The sequence below is a fragment of the Lissotriton vulgaris genome, chromosome 2_2 (genome assembly GCF_964263255.1).
Source record: "Lissotriton vulgaris chromosome 2_2, aLisVul1.2, whole genome shotgun sequence".
In the NCBI taxonomy this organism is placed as follows: Eukaryota; Metazoa; Chordata; class Amphibia; order Caudata; family Salamandridae; genus Lissotriton; species Lissotriton vulgaris.
Window position 1 is genome coordinate 307,097,789 of NC_141688.1, and position 21,342 is coordinate 307,119,130.

The 21,342-nt window shown below is 50.4% G+C and overlaps 1 long non-coding RNA gene across 1 annotated transcript; it reads left to right on the forward strand.

Moving 5' to 3' along the window:
• Window positions 1-10,155: 10,155 nt before the first annotated feature.
• LOC147729359 (uncharacterized) lies at window positions 10,156-13,252 on the forward strand. The gene is made up of 3 exons (XR_015309217.1): window positions 10,156-10,261; window positions 11,012-11,140; window positions 12,933-13,252. It is a non-coding gene; the product is annotated as an uncharacterized LOC147729359 (long non-coding RNA).
• Window positions 13,253-21,342: the final 8,090 nt, after the last annotated feature.

Genomic DNA, 21,342 nt, shown 5'->3' on the forward strand with positions numbered 1-21,342 from the left:
ATGCAAGGTGGGCGTATTGGGTCAAGGAAGGGTCGTAGAAGTGACGCAGTGAAATCTATGAGATTTCACTGAGTCACTTTCAGGGCGCCGTTGCATCAAAATCTTGCGCCTGCCTCACAGCAGGCGTAAGACTGACGCAGGCACTTTCACATGGGGCTTACCCCAGGTGAAAGGACGCATTGCTGGAGTTGCGTCACTTTTGATACACACTCCAGCAATGCGTCACTTTTGCGCTTACAGATACGTCAGAAATACTGACGTATCTGTAACTCCTTGCGACATGATGCGTCATAAATTAAATATGACGCATCAGGAATGTCGCAAGGAGGGCGCACTAAGAAGTGACACATCACTGCTTTCACACAGCGATGCGTCATTTTTTTATAAATGAGGCCCAAGGAACCTAGGCGCTATAGCTCTGTATTCCTGCACCCTGTATGCTCCTTAGCATGCTACGGTCGACAGAAGCGCAGACAATTAATTTGAGAAAGAAATGTGACTGCATGTCGACACAACGTACAGTGCTTTTTACATGGTCATTAAACTGCACAATCTCCGTCTGCAAACGTGCCCGGTGGTGCAATGAAATAGGCTGTGAGACCACCAGAGGGTTCTAGAAAGATCTGAGCCTACTTCCTGGGCCGGAATGGTTCCTTCCTCGCCTCTGATCGTGCATGGGGGGAGGCACAGCTGCCTTTCCTCTGCTGCCGTGTGTCGTCCCGTCCTCCCACTTCCGGTCCCACCTCTTCTTGGCGCACGGTGGTCCTGGGAGGCCTCGGTCCGCTGCTCTATAGACAGGTGCTTCACACGATGGAGGCGCTGCGCTCCGGGCGGCGAGGCGTGGAGGCCTGACAGGCCACGCAGGAGGGATGGGACCCCTCGGGGCCCCTGTCAGACCATGTAGGAGGGATGGGCCCCGACGGGGGCCCTGACAGACCATGCAGGCGAGACGGGGCCCGACGGGGGCCCTGACAGGCCACGCAGGAGGGATTGGGCCCCCTGGGCCCTGACAGGCCTCGCCGGAGGGATGGGACCCCACTGGGTTCCTGACAGGCCATGCAGGAGGGATGGGGCCCAACAGGGGCCCTGACAGACCATGCAGGAGGGACGGGGCCCCGCGGGGGCCCTGACAGGCCACGCAGGAGGGATAAGACCTAACGGGGGCCCTGACAGGCCACACAGGATGGATGGGGCGCAACGGGGGCCCTGACAAGCCATGCAGGAGGGATGGGGTCCCACGGGGTCCCTGACAGGCACGCTGGAGGGATGGGGCCCAACGGGGGCCCTAACAGGCCACGCAGGAGGGATGGGCCCCACGGGGTCCCGACAGGCCACACAGGAGGGATGGGGCCCCACGGGAGGCCTGACAGGCCACGCAGGACTCAGGGATGGGGCTCGACGGGGGCCCTGACAGGTCATGCAGGAGGGATGGGGCCCAACGGAGGCCCTGACAGGCCATGCAGGAGGGATGGGGCCCACGTAGGAGGGATGGGGCCCAAAAGGGGCCCTGATAGGCCACACAGGAGGGATGGGGCCCACAGGGGCCCTGACAGGCCACGCAGGAGGGATGGGGCTCATGGGGGCCCTCACAGGCCATGCCGGAAGGATGGGGCCCAACGGGGGCCCTGATAGACCATGCAGGAGGGATGGGGCCCCATGGGGGCCCTGACAGGCCACGCAGGAGGGATGGGGTCCAACGGGGGCCCTGACAGGCCATGTAGGAAGGACGGGGCCCACGGGGGCCCTGACAAGCACGCTGGAGGGATGGGGCCCAACGGCGGCCCTGACAGGCCACGCAGGAGGGATGGGCCCCACGGGGGCCCTGACAGGCCACACAGGAGGGATGTGGCCCCACGGGGGCCCTGACAGGCCACACAGGAGGGATGGGGCCCCATGGGAGGCCTGACAGGCCACGCAGGACTCAGGGATGGGGCTCGACGGGGCCCTGACAGGCCATGCAGGAGGGATGGGGCCCAATGGGGGCCCTGACAGGCCATGCAGGAGGGATTGGGCCCACAGGGGCCCTGACAGGCCACGCAGGAGGGATGGGGCCCAACGGGGGCCCTGACAGGCCATGCAGGAGGGATGGGGCCCACAGGGACCCTGACAGGCCACGCAGGAGGGATGGGGCCCACAGGGGCCCTGACAGGCCATGCAGGAGGGATAGGGCCCAAGGGGGCCCTGACAGGCCATGCAGGAGGGATTGGGCCCCGCGGGGGCCCTGACAGGCCATGCAGGAGGGATGGGGTCCCACGGGGCCCCTGGAACACACACAACCCGCCAGGACCCCGGCCACTTGCTTCCCCGCCTTCGCCTCTCTAATTGCATCCCATGGGGTCGGCCTCCTGCAGAAAGCATCTCACGCGGCAGAGGAAGCGAGCGTCACTATTCACACATAGCATTTTTTTTAAATTAATTATATGTTTCTTTTTTTTTATCGCATGCTGTGTGGCTGGGGTGGCCTTCTAAGCACATATATACATACATGCCAACATTTTAGAAGAGGAAAGTGGGAGTTTTAAAAAAAGATTATCGGAAGAATGTATTTTTTCCAATGACTTGTATAGAAGCAAAGGCAGTTTCAGATGGGAGGCAGCTAAAAAAGAGCCATTTGTGGCTTCAAAAATCGAGAATTTCCTGTCTGAACTCGGTCTATTGGCATGTACGCGCATACCACTGCATTTGGTACGTCGGTGTTACTATCATGCAGCTCTATGAGGCGTCTTTCCTTAAAGTCAGGTTCATATGCTTCAGGATTGATGGTGGCCTGTATGTTTCCCATTCATTTCACTGAGGTGGAAGGTATTTAATGATCAAATGAAGCCGGTTGTAGCTTGGAAAATCTTCCACCTAAGTTGGACGCCTTGATGAGGCGGTCTGCCAGAGTTCGAACCTGAACCTACAACCTTCAGGGTGAACCCAAGAACATGCTGGGGCCTCGATGTGTCAAAATGTGGCCCCCGGCCCCACCTCCACGTAGGGTGACCAACTGGCATAGGTGCAAATTCAGGACGGTGAGTGTAAAAATTCAGGACAAAGGGACAAAATTCAGGACAAAAATTCAGGACAAAAGGTCAAAATTCAGGACAAAAGTTCGGGACAAAAGGTAAGTTTTAAAGACACGTCAGAGGTAGTCGCGCAATAGCATATAAGTAAGTAAATAGACAACCATCTAAGTACAAGTCAAAATAGGTGTATATTAGGTTGAGACAATCGTGCACTTCACTGTTTTTCCGTATGGCCGCAGCTTGCTACCATAGACGATTCAAAATTTGCATCTCGCTCCAGCAGGTATCACAGTCAACAGACAATGGTGAACCACACCTGAATATAAGTGAGGCCGCTTTTAGTGTTGATTGAAAACTACTGGATATACAAGGAACTTTGGAGTACCAGCCCCCAGTAACAAAACCGCTCCCCCCCTATTTCCAGCCTCCCAGGGAAACACCCGATGCCCGGTCCGGCCAGTCCTGCCTTGCAATCACCCTTCAATGGTGACCCTCGTCTTCACTTAGACCGTCTCTCATGTGTATTTAATTTCTCTTATAGTGTTACTCATCCCAATTATGTAGGGCAGGGTGTCGGAGTGCGTTACATCACACACACATTATTTAGAGATAATGACTCATATTAACGTGAAAGTCAATGTATAGGAAATGCTACTTAAGATAATGGGTGCTACAAGGTGTAATCATTATTTTATCTATTATTCAGTCTTTCACCATTCATTCTGTCCTTCCATCTATGTGCCCATTTATATCCAAACATATTCAACCATTTGCAAACCTATCCACCATATATCCTTCCATCCATCATTCCACTCATCCATCCCTTCATCTACCCTTTCACTCATCCATCCATTATTAATGTACCCACCCTTTCACCCCATCCATCCGTAGTCATCCATCCACTCTTCCACCCATCCATCTATTCACTCATCCATCCAGCCATTTACCCTTTCACCCATCCAGCCATTCATTCACTTACTCATCCATCCACCCAGTCACTTATCCTTCCACCCATTCACCCTTTCAGCCATTCATCCTCCCTTTCTCTCTCCATCCCCCTTTCACTTATCCATCCATCCATCCATCCATCCATCCATCCATCCATCCACCCACGCATCCATCTGCTCATCCATTCATTAATTCCATCCATTGATCCTATTACTCATCCATCCTTTCACTCATCCATCCATCCGTTCTCTCATCCATCCTTTCACTTCTTCACTAAACCTTACATTCTTTCACTTCTTCACTCAACCTTACATTCTTTTGTCCATCTACCCCCTTTCACTCATCCATCCATCCATTCATCCTTTCACTTATCAATTCAATCCATCCATCCTTTCACTCATCCATCCATCCATTCACTCGCCCATCATCTAAGCTTTCACTCATCCATCCATCCTTTCACACTCCCATCCACCCTTTTACCCATCCATCTACCCATCCACCCATATATCCATCTATTTACCTTTTCCCTCATCCATACATCCACTCATCCATCCATCCTTTCATTTATCTATCCATTCACCCTTTCATTCATCCATTCATCCTTTCAGTCATCCATCCAGCCATTCACACATTCCTTCACTTATTTACTCACCCACCTTTTCACATTATGAGCTGAGCCTTTGTCTGCAGAGTTGCAGACAGAAGAGGCCCATCAAGAACTTTACCTTGCTGTAGCTCCTAAAGCAAGGGGTGAGGTGGGGTGGGGGAAAGTTCACTATGCCCCTGCAAATAGGCAGTCTGAAAACGTAGAAGTCATGAGTCATGCATGATGCACAGTGCCAGGGGGGCGTGGCTTGGACGCCGATCGGGATGGCGGCGTGAGCTCGCAGCTCCGCGCGGAATCCCGCTAATTCTCCTGATTTCTGCACCCTGTGATCGACACTCCTGTCCTACGAAGTGTAGGGGGACCACTGGGCGTCGGCAGAAAGTTGCTGGGGGACCGCTGGCACCGAGGAGACTCTGATGTGCGACGGCTGAGGTGTTGCCGAGAGTGAGAAGAAAATGGCGTCGGAGCGGACTGGCGGCTCCGGACATCGACGTTGAGCGGCCTTTGTGCCAACTGGTGGAGGGCTCTGCAGCCGTGTGACTGAGGCAACGGTCCTGAAGATCGGGGGACGGGGTACCCGGCTCCGCTCGGACTTCGAGGACAATTGCTGGCCGCTATCCCTCCTCCTTCCCATCCTCCTCCAGGCTCACGAGGGGACAGGTCGGACTGTGCTACCACACTGGGCCCCTGGAACCGCGGGCATCGGCGGTGGCACTTAATCCTGCCCAAGATTGGGAAGGTCGTGCCGTCCCACGAGTGCCGGGACTGGACAGGTATCCTGGCCTGTGACGCAGCACCCTAAGATGGCGGCTACGGGAGGGCTGGTGGCCGTGGAGCGCGGACAGGGGGACCTGGCAGCGGTGTCCCGGATGGGCGAGACCCCCCCGCCGGAGATGGACCAGGAGCAGCGACTGAATCGACGCTTGGATGCCATACTGGACGCAATTACCTCGACCAAGGAGGCGTTGCAGCAGGACATTGCGCAAGTAGCCACGGGGCTGGGGCTATTGCGAGCAGACCATGCGAAGCTGGCGGATAAGGTTAAGGACCATGATCAGCTGCTATTGGACCTGAAACCGTCGGTAGTGACCGCGGAGCATAAAATCACAGACATCCTGTCCCGATTGGACTCGCTGGAACGACGTGCGGAGGATGCCGAAGGCCGCAATAGGAGGAACAACGTGCGGGTCGTAGGCCTGCCGGAACGAATTGAGGGGGAGGATGCGGTGGCCTACATGGAGGACTGGTTTCGAACTGTGGTGGCGCCGGAGGGGCTTACTCCTTTCTTTACCCTGGAGCGAGCCCACAGGGTGCCAGCTCGCCCGCCAGGGCTTGGCCGCCCCCCCCGACCGATGGTGGTGCGGCTCCTCCATTATAAGGACCGGGACCTCCTCATCCAGAGGGCTCGGACGTTGGGTCCGTTTGAGGTGGAGAACAGTAGGGTTACAATCTTCCCGGACTACACCCAGGCGGTCCAAAAAAACAGAGCATCGTTCCTGGTGGTGAAGAAGGAGCTGCGAGAGGAGGGCATTCAATACTCCTTACTCTTCCCGGCCAAGCTGCGGGTCATCCTGGATGAGGCCACGCACTTCTTCCAGACTCCGGACGAGGCATGGCAGTGGCTGGAGTCGTACAGAGCGGGGACGGATCGGTCTCACAAAAGTAGGCGAGATCGGCCTAAACCGCTTCAGATCAGACAATCGCAACGCATCCGGTCCCGCAATAGGCGCCAGCGGGAGAAACGGGAGGCCCAAATGGCCGCGGAGAAGAGAGATGCGCTCGCAGCGACGACGGCCATCACGGGGTCGCAGCAGGACAGTGAGCTGGTGGAGATGGACTCTGGCGGCGAAGGCAGCAGGACAGGAGAGGACCTTTCGGAAGCGGAAAGCTCGAAGGGGCCGGTGGTGACCCCCCAGACTTCTGATGGGATATTTCATGGTTGAGGATGTGTTGGGACTTGGTCAAGATCTGATGGTAGGGTGGTATCCTGTTGGCGATGGGTGGGTTGCCGGGTGGGGTGCTGCGTAAGCATGGGCGAATTTTGCGGATCTCGCGTTCGCGAATTTTGCGGATTTGCGGATTCGCAATCCGCAAAATCCGCGAATTCCCGCGAATTTGCGGATTTTTTTTTTTTTGTGTTCGCCCGTGTTTCTGCCAGTTCGCGAGGGTTTTTACAATTTCGCAATTTGCGAACTTACCTGTCGGGTCGCAAGTTTTGCGAACTTGTTGTTTCTACATGTCCAGCCTGTTTGGGACACTCTTCTTCATCACTGCCACTCTCTGTCACCACTGCCACTCTCTGACTACTCATGCCACCCTCTGGCCCACCCATGCCACCCTCTGTTTCATCACCACACCCTCTGGTTGTCCAGTGTACCTTATTTTCGGCAAAGCAAAGCACACCTTCCCTGCCTCAAGTGACCTGAATTAATTTGGGGCTGATTAATGTGTCACAGAATATTTTTTTAGCTGGCACCTGCTTCCTTAGTGCGCCCTGATTAGTGATCTTTTGCACTTGCTAAGTGCTTTCATTGTTGCAAAATTAGTTACAACACCTGCCCTGCCCCAACTGACAATAATGAATTAGGGGCTAATTAATGTGTCACTGAAAGAATTTAAAGTTCCAGCCTGGCACCTGCTTGTCTGCTCCTTTAGCTGTAAATCAGGACCTTTGTGGCATACAGTTAAGGTCAGAGCAGGGTCACACAAAATAGTTGCAAGCAGGCAACCGAATTCTGGAGGGCCCCCTCAGGAAGCACTACAAAGAATCGTTACAAATCATGAGGTTGACCTTTTGCACCTGCTCATTGCTTTTGCTTTTGCTGAAATCGTTTTTCGGTTTTTTTCGCGCTATTCGCGGGGCGCGGCGTCGTGCGAAACCGACCGCGGAAGCCGCCAATTCGTGCGAATGAGCATTTTATTTTTTTGCGGCTTGTTGTTTCGCGAGTTTTTTTGCAGTATTCGCGAGCCGCTTGCAGCGCAACACGCGAATTTACCCCAAGGTCGAGTACGGGCGCGGCCATTTTGTTTCCGTGACGTATTTCCGTTTCCGCCCGCTATGTATAATCTCGCGCACTAAGCGCATTGCGAGTAGAGGTTCGCACGAGATCGCGCGGGAAATCTACAGGTTCGCACGAGATCGCGAGGAAAATCTCGCGCGAACTTTCTTTCGCGCTCGTGAACGGGCGCCGGCCATCTTGTTTTTCATTCATTTCCTGTGTCTGGGCATGGTGTTTAATCCTCTTGGTATCTTTGCCATCCTTTGCTTGTTTTCAGTTTTTTTTTTACGATTTTGCTTCTTATCTATCCCTCTCTTTTCCTAGCTGTATATTTTTGTCTTTTCTGCTTTTTTTCTTTACTTTTAAACTACTTTTTTAAACTCTTTTCTTTTCTTCTTCCCTATCCTATTCTTTCTTAATTTTCTACTTCTTCCTACCTTACCTGCCCAGACCATGGTCAAGCCAGGCGCCGTGAAGCTGCCCAGGCACTTGAGGGCCGCAGCGGCGGCGGGGAGTAGTGCTGGACCCAGTGGCAGGACAGCATGCGGGAGATTGAGGGGGGAGCAGGTGACGCGACGGGAGATCTTCAGCCCGGAGGAAGTGGGCGCGCTGGTCTACTTCGTCCAGCGCCGCCTGCCCAGGACCATCGCGGGAGGCGGCAGGATCGCGGCCGGCGGCTACAACATGCGGGAGCGCCGGAAGCGGTGGGAGAAGGTGTGCTGGGCCATATCCCACCTCTACGGGGTCCAGCGCACCTACAGCCAGGTCACCCATCGCTGGACGGACCTCCTGGACCGCGAGCGCGACCTGCTGGACCAGCTCGGCTTGGAGATCCCCGGGCTTGGTGAGTAGTAGTAGCCATTTAATCACTCACTACTATGATGTTTTCTCCTGCTCTGTGTTGTTGTATTGCAAATATTTGTTTTTTACATGGAGCAAGCCAATAATGCCGCTGATGACGATTACATTGTAGTTAAATTATATTTCAAAATCTTCTGTGCATTTCAGGTGCACTGCTCTCCTTCTCAGTGGCGTTGCTACTATGCTTATTTGTTTTCTATTTCGTGGTCTCATTGGCCTGAGTAACTATTATGTATGAGTGTACTTTACAGAACTGCGTAATGCTAGACACTAGGGGGCAGATTACATTTACAAGCCCCTTGCGCCACGTTTACGTTGCCTTGCGTGACGCAACAGCGGCGTAAACGTGCCGCATCCCTGCGAGTCATTTACAGCATGACGCATCTAGGGAGATGCGTCATGTTATAAAGCCATGGGCCTGCACCACAATGGGTGCGTTCCTAGTACGCAGGGTGGGCGCCGCGGTCCAGCGGCTGTGCGCCTCGCAAAATTGCCTGCGTGAAATGTACAAGATTTAACGCAGGCACTTCTGCGACGCTGCTACGTCAATTCAATTCCTTATGTCTGCTCGAAGCAGGCGAAAGGACTGACACAGCATGTTAAGTATTGGGTGGCCCTGAGCATTACTGGAGTTGCATTGCGTTGGCGACGTGACTCCAGCGATGCGCCGCTCTTACGTGACGAGATGCCTCACGCAAGTGCCTACCCTTGCGCCAGGGCGTGCCGCATTGTAAATGAGGCACATCTGCCGTGTCGCAAGGGTAGTTTTGCGTGACGCATTTGATCTGGCGCATCTCTGGAGATGCGCCAGAACGCGTAAGTAAGTATGCCCCTAAGGGGCAGAATTGCAATTACCGTCGCATCCCTGCAAAGTAGCAGGGATGCGCCATTAATTGTGCGGCCCGCTACCACCACCAAACATGGTGCGCCGTATTTGCAATGCGGCGCACCATGGGCCCAAAACGTCACCGAAGCTTTACTGCTGGAGTTGCGTCGCAACGATGGCGCAGCTCCATCAATGCTCTGGGGTACCCTATCTCCCCAATGCTGGGTCAAGCCGTACGTCTGCTTCAAGCAGGTGCAGGGTTTGTGTGACGCATCATTGTCCTAAAGGTGACTGATTGATATTTTGTAGATTTCCCTCAGCCACTATTAGGATGTGTTCCAGCGCAGGAATGCCCTCCCTTGCGCCGGAACGCCCCCTGATGGCGCAGGGCTTTATAACGGGATGCATCTCCCAAACGCGTCACGTTGTTATAATATTATACGCCGCACCATGGCGCCCTTTTTTGTTTAGCTGCTGCGTCACAAAAGTCACGCAAGAACGGCGCAAAAGAGCCGCAAGGGCTTAAATCTGCCCCTTCCTTTGTAACCCTGACAATAAGAAAAATAGTGGCGGTGGATTGATAGTTTGACTATTTAAATGACTGGTAATGTAGCAGGCAACTGTTAGTGTTGTCACTGATCTGACTGAAATCACAATGGAGTTTGTCTGTCACTTTGCGTCTTGCCTGCGGACTGCTGCCTGCCAGTCCTAGGTGAACGTTTCAGTACTTTGTTTAGTGAGTTACGTGACTTTCGAAGTCACAGGTCCGCAAATAAATGAAAAGTAACCATAATCAATATAATTTCGCAGAAATATTTTGTTATTGTTCTTTTGAAATGTTTGATTTGGTTGACATTGACAAGCAACAAACATCCATGTTTTCTGTTCTTTCTTTCATGTTGTACGTCAGCTCCCCCCAGGGGCGAGAGGAGGACACAGGAGCAGCAGGCGGCGGATGCTGTTCATCAACAGGGCCAGGATCGGGCAGGCGAGGGCTCCTCTGCTGGCCCCAGTAAGTTTTCATTTTAGACTAGTACCCATTTTTCCTAGCGTTCCTCATTTGACTTTTTTCAAAATTGTCTTTGCTCTTCTTGTAGACTGTATCTAAATTCTTATCCTGCCTCTACTATGACTCCCTGTGGTATTACTAGATTATTCTTATTAGTCTGTCTGTGTAGCTAACTAAGATTGCACGGTTGGCGAAACTCCCATGATTCTAGTCAGCAATAGCTCTATCAACTTAGTGCAGTCCTCTGGGATTGTCCATAATGTCTTTTGAACTGTTCTATCTGGACTCATGCTTGCAAAAATTGCAAAACCTTTCGCTCAGTCACTCTAGTCTGGACCAAAAAACACAGATTGTATTTAAGTTTAAAAGCTTTATTAAAAGTAAACACATTTATTAAATGAAGTCATAATAAAACTAAACGTTTAACTGATAATGGAAAAGTGGTTAGTGCTGACGATTAATTGAAGACATTTCTTGTGGTCGAGCCGAGCTCTCACCTGGTTTCAACTTGATCTTGTTGTTAGAAGTCCATCTTCTGTCTGTGTGGAGAAAAATGGTGCGTGTTAAAAAAACAGCCTTCATCAGTTGTGCCTAAAAGTGCAGCAAGACAACCTTCCCTGGAAAAAGGGAATTTTTTTTTAAGTTTAACGTAGACAGTCACAAATTACATTGTTTTCACATGTCTTCATTCCTAGACCAAATACTAGTGACTAGTGAGTGCTTCATTCTAACATTCCTAAATGTACTTTGTAGGTGGAACATCTGGTGGCGGGGCCAGTGTGGAGGTGGTGGTGCTCGACACGGAGGCGGAGGGCGATTCTTCAGGGGAGGAGGCGGCGGCGGCAGCTGTGAGAGTTGAGACGGTGGTGGTGGCGGCCAGAGGTAAGCTCTTATATATTCCTTACTTATTGAGATTGAAGACTAGCTGGGAAGGCAAGAATATGAGATGCATGGCTGGGTGAATGATGAAGCAATGATGGGTGGAAGGACAACAGCCTGGGTGGGTGACACAGAAACTGTATGTGTCCATATACCTGGATCATGCTACTATCTGACTCTTAGATAGCATATGTGTATCTAGAGCAGGGGTACTCCTAGTACGGCCCGCGGGCCGGTGGTGGCCCGGCAAGCCTTCGTTGGCGGTGCGCAGACCTTGCAGACAATCACTGCTCCCCCGGCCCCCACAGAGCAGAGGCTTTTTTGTATTTCACCTGTTAGCGCCCCTGCATCTCCACTCTGACAATCACTGCTCCCCCGGCCCCCACAGAGCAGAGTGGAGATGCAAGGCCACAAAGAGGTGAAATAGAACAAAGCCTCTGCTCTGTGGGGCCGGGCAAGCAGTGATTGTCAGGGTGGAGAAGCAGGGGCGCTAAAACAAACAAAGCCTCAATAATATGTTAATGGTCTTTTAAAGACCTGTTAAGTACTTTGGTGTTGTTGTCTGTGTGTGCGCGTTGAGGAAGCGGTCTCAACCCGGGCTGAAGGCTGACACAGATAGACACACACACAGTGAGATGACAGAGGGGGAGGGAGAGGGAGGGCAGGAGGGAGAGAGAGATGGAGGGAGGGCAGGAGGGAGAGCAGGAGGGAGAGAGATGTATGTAAATGCTGGGTCTGGTGGCTCAGTGGATGAGGGCATCTGCTGCAGGGACCTGTGTGCAACCTCATGGTCACAAGTTATCGTTTTGCTTTAGCCCCGCCCCCTCTGACTCCGCCCCCACCAGTGCGGCCCTCGGCCCCAAACTACACTGTAAATGTAGCCCCTGAGAGAAAGTTTGTGAGTACCCATGATCTAGAGAGAGTAGATGGTCAGTGGATGAACTAAGTGTAACTTTGAAGAGCATGTAACACTGCACCCGCACGTCCGTTCCAGTGTAGGAAAGGCAAGGAAAAGAACTTTTAATTTTGTCCAAATACTACCATAAATAGTAGCAGTAGTTTGTATTGCAAGCACTGCATAGATCCGGTTATTATGGTGGCCACTCCCTACCTCTCTTAATAAGTTTAGTAGTACTCAGTCATTCATGTGTGGATGTATCACTGGTCACTCAATAAAAAGCAAAGCACCTAAAGTCATCCCATATATAAGCAAAAACATCCCATGTGAAGTGATAGATAATCAGATTATTTATCTTCTTCAATTTTCCATTTCTAGTACTCATTTCCACTGTAGGGTGAAAGTTAAATTAATTAAGCAGTAGCCCTTGAGTTGTAACAGAGTATTCTCAGTGCCACCCGTAATAGAAAAGTAAGAGATTCACCACCTGCATGTACTGGGCGGGTACAGTAACGCAACGGCAACGCAAGTCTAGGTCACTCCTCATGGCGTGCGTCTCTTTTTCTCGGGTGCAAGTTTACCGCGCTGGCATTATGCCGGCTTGCAGAAAATAACGTACCAATTTTCCAAAACAAGAGATAAGAAGAAGAATAAGACTGGTGTACTTTCATAGTCGACTCCAATGGAAGTCCACAGTGCTCATAGAATTTGTTCCTTAAACTCCCACTAATGTTAGAGCAAGGATGAAGAAGTGTGAGGTTAGATAGATACTGGCCTCAATAGTTATGTAATGCGCTTGCAAGTTGCTAGTTGTACTGCAGCACAAATTTCTGCTGAATGATTGAGTTAATCTTAAAGAGCATTGGTTACAGACTATGTCTTTCTTTCTTCATATAGGTTCTCCTTCCAAACGAACAAGGAGGAAGGAGCTGGCTAGAGCGGCCCGGCAACGGAGGATCGAGGCCACTGTTGCGGAATATCGGCGGCTGGTGGCCCTGGAGGACGTGGAAAGTGTGCGGTCGACAACTACGACAACGTCGTCTGCATCGGCCTCCGTGGCCCCACGGGCTGCCACCCAGCACAGTGGTCCACCGAGACTGAGCCGGGCTGCCAAAGGCAAACGCCACCGCCGAGCAGCAAGGCCAACAGCTGCCTCTCACAGGCCTTGCACCTGCAAGGCAGTGAAGGCACGCCTGCGCCGCACTACCCTGATGGTGTCCCGCCTTCAGCAAGAGCTCGCCTTGCTCCGCGAGGAGCATGATGCCCTGGCCCAAAAAGTTAACAGCATCCACCCATAGTGTCCCTTGCCCCTTTTTTAGAGACTTTTGGGGGGTGGGAATTGGGAGTTGGGTTTTTGGGGACTTTTGAAGGACAATCGTTGGGGTTAGGGAGGGTCTTGCGGGAGATTATTTTGTTAGGGATATAAATATACTTTTTCAAACTTTATCTGAGCATACCTGTTTTTTACTGCTTGCCTGGTGGGTGGGGGTTTAACGTTGACTGTTTTCCTGAAAGTTTAGTTCCATTTTCTTCCTTTAAGTGTAAATGCCCAAATGTTTTCAACACTAAGTGCCTCTCACAGACTAAGTGAAGTGAATCCAAGAGTCCTAGGACTTTAGTAGTACTACCTTCAGTCTCTCGTCTCTCGTACTAATACTCCATTATACCCCCAAACCACCAAACGCTTATCTTACCTGTAATTTGTGTTTGAAAGTAGGGCTAGGCCCAGGGCTGGCTCCACGGGAAACACCGAATAACGTTGGCAATCTTGGTCGGATAAAATTTCCTCATAGCGGTGGTACTAGTGGTGTGACACAGTGGCAGTTGCATGCCTATGAAAAAAAAGAAAATGAAATCTGGTTTGTCCTCCTGAGCAATTCAACGGTACAACTGAGAATATAGCAGGTGACAGAAGTACAGTAGAGCAGTGCCACATTGTAGCCTAACAAATGGTAAAGTATAACTACTAATTCGGTTGAAGTTCTTTCACATTAGCAATGGTTCTTTGTCAAGCAGAGTAAGAATATATCATCGACAACTGTGGAAAGAAAGAATGCGACAGTACAGGGCCTGTGTGGAATTATTGATAACGATATTCAACATAAGGTCTCTGTAGCCAGATACCCGAGAGCCTTGCTGGTCACTATAAATCCATTCACAACAACACTCAATGGGGTTGGTCTGGAAGGTGTCAGGTTTACTCCCCGTGATCCAGTCGATGCAAATATGGTTCCACCTCCAAATGTCACCAACACCCAGAAGTGTAAACACAGGGTGTTCGAGGCATTAGGCGAGGGAGAAAAATAACAAACTAAAATAAAAAATGTGGGATGGGTAAAGGTAGGGTCAGCAGGGAAAGGAGACCTGTAACAGAAGACAAGACAGGCATCAGTGAAGTGCTGTCCTAACATACAAGGGTACTCTCATATAGTCTCACTAAATAGTCTGCAAGTCTCCCGCCTACTCATGGGAAATGTAGTTTCATAGTACGGTAGGCGCTTAGGGGCTGCGTAACCTGACAGAAGGTATAGTAGATAGAAAAGGAGAAATTGCTTTTTTTCTAGGTGTCCCCTCACTCACCAGGGTTGCCCCTTGGTGACATGCTTCATCATTGGGGCCATCCCAGTCCTCTACGGCCTGGGGCGTGCTGCGACTTGCGAATTACGTAGGAGCACTTACAAATGACTATGTGTGGTGCAGATAGTGGAGTGGACTAAGTGATGTGTTAAGGGATCAATGTAGAAGCCGAGAGAGAGGCAAGAAATGCAGTCACAGTCAGAGAAAAAGGCAAGGGATACTGTATCTATGTGGTTGTAGTGGTCCTGTTGGAAGTGGTAAGTAAGTTGCCCGCAGAAAAAAAATCCTCCTATTAGCGGCACTCCTCCATTGCAGCCGACGCTTCGTCCACCGATGTTGGTCACCAGAAGACACCCTGTCCACTGCCTGCCTGATGCTGAATTGTGGCTCGCTACTGTGAAGCCTGACTCCATCCTTTTTTCCCCATTGCAGAGACTGAAACCCGGCCTGTAATTATTCAACGAAAAACAGGAAGTGATATAATATTACAACACCACTGATAAATAAATATAAGGTATGTAGGCTGTGGAGTGCAAAAAGTCACAATTTGTTTTTCCTAGTAGACAGTACAATGTTTTTGAAAGTGCGTACTCTGAGTCACCTTTTGAAGGATAAATAAGTATGGGCAAATTAATGTAGCGGATCTTGCCCCTCAAGCTAGGTGTACTGTAAACTGTGTTTTAGAACAAAATTAGATCTTCCTAGCAGTGCTCCCACCCAGACCCTTACTAAAGCCAGTCGCAAAAATGTAGAAGACCCCCAATCAAATCTCAAAAAACGAGGCCTAGCAGAAAACTGGTGACAAAACTTACTTTGAAAGTAAAAGTAGGCCGAAGTACCCTAATTACCCATTACCCACCGTGGATTGCATTCAAACCACTTGCAAGCAACCAAGCAAAAGTAGCCATAGCCAGCATCGCTCCAAGACTCGAAATCCCCCCCACTCAAACACATGCAATAGAAATACTGCTAACCCTAACGAACCCTAAGTTAAGAATAGTGGCAAAGGCTTTCTTTAACTATGCCAAATCCCCCCTTTCCCACCATGGATTTTCTTCAAATGACTTGCAACCAAAATTACACATTCTCACGAGTGCTCTAAGACCCCAGAACTCAGTTTCAAAAATCTAGAACACCCCGAAACACATGCAATCCTGCTGCTAGGGCTAACCCTAACGAACCCTAAGTTACAAAAAGTGCCAAAACTAAAGGCTTTTCCGCGCGGATTTTGTCCCAACCACTTCTACCCGGTATTAGACCTTCCCAGGAATGCCCCAAGACCCGGCAACCCACCCGCCAAGAAGCGTAACACCCCCAAACAGGCCAAAAGCAAAATCTCATACTTGCAATATTTCTGGGCCTTCGGTCCAAACGCGCTGCGTAGCTAGGCCATAAGTCGGGGTTGGCACGACGGATTTCCTGAAAAGCAAATGCAATCAAGATTAGAGTGTCCCAGCAGTGCTCCCAGACCACGAAACTCACCCGCAAACAGACGGAACCCCCCCTAAGAGCACCTCAAAGGCAAGCAAGTCATCAAAAACACAAAAAAAATTCCGCCTGGGATTTGGTCCAAAACACTTTTATCCGGTATTAGAGCTTCCCAGCAATGGCCCCAGAGCCGTCAACCCAGGAGAAGACGAGTAGAAGACCCCCAAACAGCCAAAGAGCAAAAGTACAAAAATGGGGACTTAGTCAATTTTTCACAAATTTCCCAAATCACTCCGCGCGCGCTCTGCAGCTAGGCCCTAAGTCCCCTCTGCCACCATGGATTTGCTTCAAACCTCTTGCAAAGTAAAGTATATATAGCCAGCAGTGCTCCCAGACCACGAAACTCACCCACAAACACCAGGAAGCCCCCCAAACAGGCCCCCGAAAACGCTACATAGAGCAAAATGTCAGAAATAGCCAAAAAAAAAATCGGCCTGGATTTTGTCCCAACCACTTCTACCCGGTATTAGACCTTCCCAGGAATGCCCCAAGACCCGGCAACCCACCCGCCAAGAAGCATAACACCCCCAAACAGGCCAAAAGCAAAATCTCATACTTGCAATATTTCTGGGCCTTCGGTCCAAACGCGCTGCGTAGCTAGGCCATAAGTCGGTGTTGGCACAACTGATTTCCTGAAAAGCAAATGCAATCAAGATTAGAGTGTCCCAGCAGTGCTCCCAGACCACGAAACTCACCCGCAAACACCAGGAAGCCCCCCAATTGGCCCCCGAAAACGCTACATAGAGCAAAATGTCAGAAATAGCCAAAAAAAAAATCGGCCTGGATTTTGTCCCAACCACTTCTACCCGGTATTAGACCTTCCCAGGAATGCCCCAAGACCCGGCAACCCACCCGCCAAGAAGCGTAACACCCCCAAACAGGCCAAAAGCAAAATCTCATACTTGCAATATTTCTGGGCCTTCGGTCCAAACGCGCTGCGTAGCTAGGCCATAAGTCGGGGTTGGCACGACGGATTTCCTGAAAAGAAAATGCAATCAAGATTAGAGTGTCCCAGCAGTGCTCCCAGACCACGAAACTCACCCGCAAACACCAGGAAGCCCCCCAATTGGCCCCCGAAAACGCTACATAGAGCAAAATGTCAGAAATAGCCAAAAAAAAAATCGGCCTGGATTTTGTCCCAACCACTTCTACCCGGTATTAGACCTTCCCAGGAATGCCCCAAGACCCGGCAACACACCCGCCAAGAAGCGTAACACCCCCAAACAGGCCAAAAGCAAAATCTCATACTTGCAATATTTCTGGGCCTTCGGTCCAAACGCGCTGCGTAGCTAGGCCATAAGTCGGGGTTGGCACGACGGATTTCCTGAAAAGCAAATGCAATCAAGATTAGAGTGTCCCAGCAGTGCTCCCAGACCACGAAACTCACCCGCAAACACCAGGAAGCCCCCCAAACAGGCCCCCGAAAACGCTACATAGAGCAAAATGTCAGAAATAGCCAAAAAAAAAATCGGCCTGGATTTTGTCCCAACCACTTCTACCCGGTATTAGACCTTCCCAGGAATGCCCCAAGACCCGGCAACCCACCCGCCAAGAAGCGTAACACCCCCAAACAGGCCAAAAGCAAAATCTCATACTTGCAATATTTCTGGGCCTTCGGTCCAAACGCGCTGCGTAGCTAGGCCATAAGTCGGGGTTGGCACGACGGATTTCCTGAAAAGCAAATGCAATCAAGATTAGAGTGTCCCAGCAGTGCTCCCAGACCACGAAACTCACCCGCAAACACCAGGAAGTCCCCCAATTGGCCCCCGAAAACGCTACATAGAGCAAAATGTCAGAAATAGCCAAAAAAAAAATCGGCCTGGATTTTGTCCCAACCACTTCTACCCGGTATTAGACCTTCCCAGGAATGCCCCAAGACCCGGCAACCCACCCGCCAAGAAGCGTAACGCCCCCAAACAGGCCAAAAGCAAAATCTCATACTTGCAATATTTCTGGGCCTTCGGTCCAAACGCGCTGCGTAGCTAGGCCATAAGTCGGGGTTGGCACGACGGATTTCCTGAAAAGCAAATGCAATCAAGATTAGAGTGTCCCAGCAATGCTCTCAGACCACGAAACTCACCCACAAACAGACGGAACCCCCCCTAAGAGCACCTCAAAGGCAAGCAAGTCATCAAAAACACAAAAAATTTTCCGCCTCGGATTTGGTCCAAACCACTTTTAGTGCTTCCCAGCAATGGCCCCAGACCCGTCAACTCACCTGCAAAGAGGTAGAACAACACCCCCACAAGTGCTGAGTCTTTCTTCATTGGGCGTAAACCAGCCCTCTGCTTTGATGGAAATAGGAGTCTGGAGGATAGAGGAGCATGTTCTTCTGAACTTGTGAACCTGAGGAATGCAGACTGCGGCACCTTCAAATAAATTAGCAAACAAGTGAAGACAGTTCTGCTGATGGGCTTGTTTTTGTGATTATCTGATTAAAGTTTGAATTATATTAACTGTGCACAACAAAGAAAGACAGACACACAGGAATAAAAGTGAATAAGGATGAAAAAGAAAGTTATTGATTCGTTGTCTCATTTTCAGGGCTCGAAGTCGGTATCACGGTCCAGGAATAAGAATAAGGCTTCGTCATCATACTCTGCGAATTCAGCCAGGGTGAGGTCAGTGCCACCTGACAGAGTAGAAATTCCCTCATCTATGGTGCTGGCCACCTCCTCTTCATCCGGCATGCTCTCTCGTACTCTTATATCTGGTGGTATGAGGTGCTGATTCATCTTGATCATTGTTAACCTCTCCACATTTTTGGGCGAGAGGCGGCTCCGTTTGGGAGTTACAATCCCACCAGCCGCACTGAAAACCCGTTCAGAAGACACACTTGCGAGTGGGCAAGACAAGTAGTTTATAGCCAGGTTGGTGAGCTGTGGCCACAATTCTTTTTTCCCATGCCAATACGCCAATGGGTCAGAATTAACATAGACCTCTGTGGAGTCATTCAGATAGTCCTTCACCATCGACTCAAGGTCCTCCTCCAAGGTTCCTCCACTTTGCGTAGCTCTTGCTGTGCCTCTGACCTTTTGAGAACCAAACCCACGCAGAGCTAGCCAATCCTCTTCAGCCTCCAATGTTTCTGTTGTCTTTCGTGCAGATGATCCGGTTGCCGGTGTCTTTAACGGCTGAGAGGTCACTTGTGCCACAGCCACAGGTGCAGAAGTGGATTGTTTTGACTGGGGATGGCCTGCTGATGTACTGCCATTTCCTTCAATTTCCAGCCGTTCTGTTTCAAACTTCTTGGCTGACAAGGCTAGCCAACGTTTGTACTTTGTAACATCTTCATCACCAAAAGGAAAGAATGCTCTGCCTGCCAGCGCCTTTTTGTAGCGTGGATCCAGAATAGTAGCACAAATGTAATGCTGTTCTGAGTGGATCTTTTGAAGACGTTCATCACCTTGTAGGAGCTCTAATAATTGCTCAGCCAGAAGCAAAGAGTCTTTCTTTTTGTCATCTTTTCGAAACACAGAACACACCTCCTTCAGTTGGTCCTCCAGCATGTACAACAATGGGATAGCTTTTCCCAAATTAGAGTCCTCCTTGCTGACTGCACGCGTGAAGACCTCAAAAGGACGAAGCATGCGTGTTAGGCTTTCAACTATGTTCCATTGCGGCCCACCCATCCTCAGCTCCTCTATACCCTCTTTCAAGAAATATTGATCGAGTTGCGTATACTGCTCATACAGACGCTCAAGCATGTAGAAGGTTGAGTTCCAACGTGTTACCACCTCCTGGATGAGTGCTTTCACTGGCATTTGACATTGATATAGCATGCTCCTCAGCTGCTTCCGGGCCTTAAAAGAATGCCTGAAATGCTTGCAAATTTTTCGGCAGTTCTCCAATACACTGTACGCTGCACTGCGTTTATTACCCAAGAATTTTTGGACAACCAGGTTTATACAGTGCGCCAAACACGGCACTCTGAAATAGTAACCGTCCCTCATGGCCTTAACTATATTGGAGCCATTGTCCGTGGAAACATAACCAACCTTGCGTTTTAGTGGGGACAGACAGTTAAGGACCTTTGTGTTAAAGACATCCAAAATGTTTTCTGCTGTGTGACGTTTCTCCAAACCAAACATGGCTAGTGTTGCATGTTTCCGAGCACCTTTAAAAACAATGTTAGTGTCAACACCTGAGTTTAGCTTTGCTTTAGCCCCTGAAAAAGAGACCCAGTGTGCAGTGATGCACATGTAATCAGCGCCTGCGCCACTGGTCCACATGTCTGTTGTCAGATGTATAGTGTGAACAGCACTCTTCTGCAAAGCTGCCCCAATCACCTTCAGAACATCTTCATGTAGTGCTGGAACCGCAACTCGGGCAAAATAGAACCGGCTTGGAACCTTCCATTTAGGGCAGAGCACTGCCACTAATTCTAGAAAACCAACCCCTTCTACAAAAGAAAAAGGGAGAAGGTCCAGAGCTAGCATTTTAGCCAGCTTAGTGTTATACAGACGGGTCATTGGGTGGTTGCGTTCATATTGCGCTTCTGTAAACAACATCTTTTTAATGTTGCCCTGGACCAATGATTTACGGGATGATGATGATCTCTTCGACCCAGTTACGCTCGCTGATGAACTTTTCCGCATTGATGTCTCACTCTCTCCCACACTCTTAGTGTGGCTCCCATGGGGTGTGCTGCTGACATGGGAACTGGGTGTAAGTGAAGTGTTTGAATCGTCTTCTTGTACCTCCTCGTCATCAGCAGATGACAAATCAACATTTTCATTACGTGCAATTCCGGCTTTCTTGACCGCCTCTAGGTGCGGAAACCATTGGACAGGGTGCGCTCTCTCAAGATGACCTCTCTGGCCTCCGGTACCATAGTTAGAACCAAGCTTACCACGACTAACTAGAAGCTTACAAAGGCTACAAATGGCTACGTTTTCCTTTTTTGGGCAAACACTAAAGAAGTCCCAAACTGGAGACTTGAAATGTCTTCGGGGGCCAGAGGAGGCGGCGATACTGGTGGTGGTGGTCCTGCTGCTAATGACAGATGAAGTGGAGGATGTGGATTGCCGAACTTCAGTACGTTTTGCACTTTCACCACCACGAATTGAGGTCGAGGACGAGGTGGGTACCTTCTTGCGAAGAAATATGGAAGCGGTAGGTTTTGGTGTACTACTTAACTCCAAATCTAATGATTCCATTTCCATTGCCTCCTCGCCGACATCATCATCACGCTCAGCAGCTTCTCGGGATAGGGTCAAAATGTCTCTTTGCTGCATGCCCG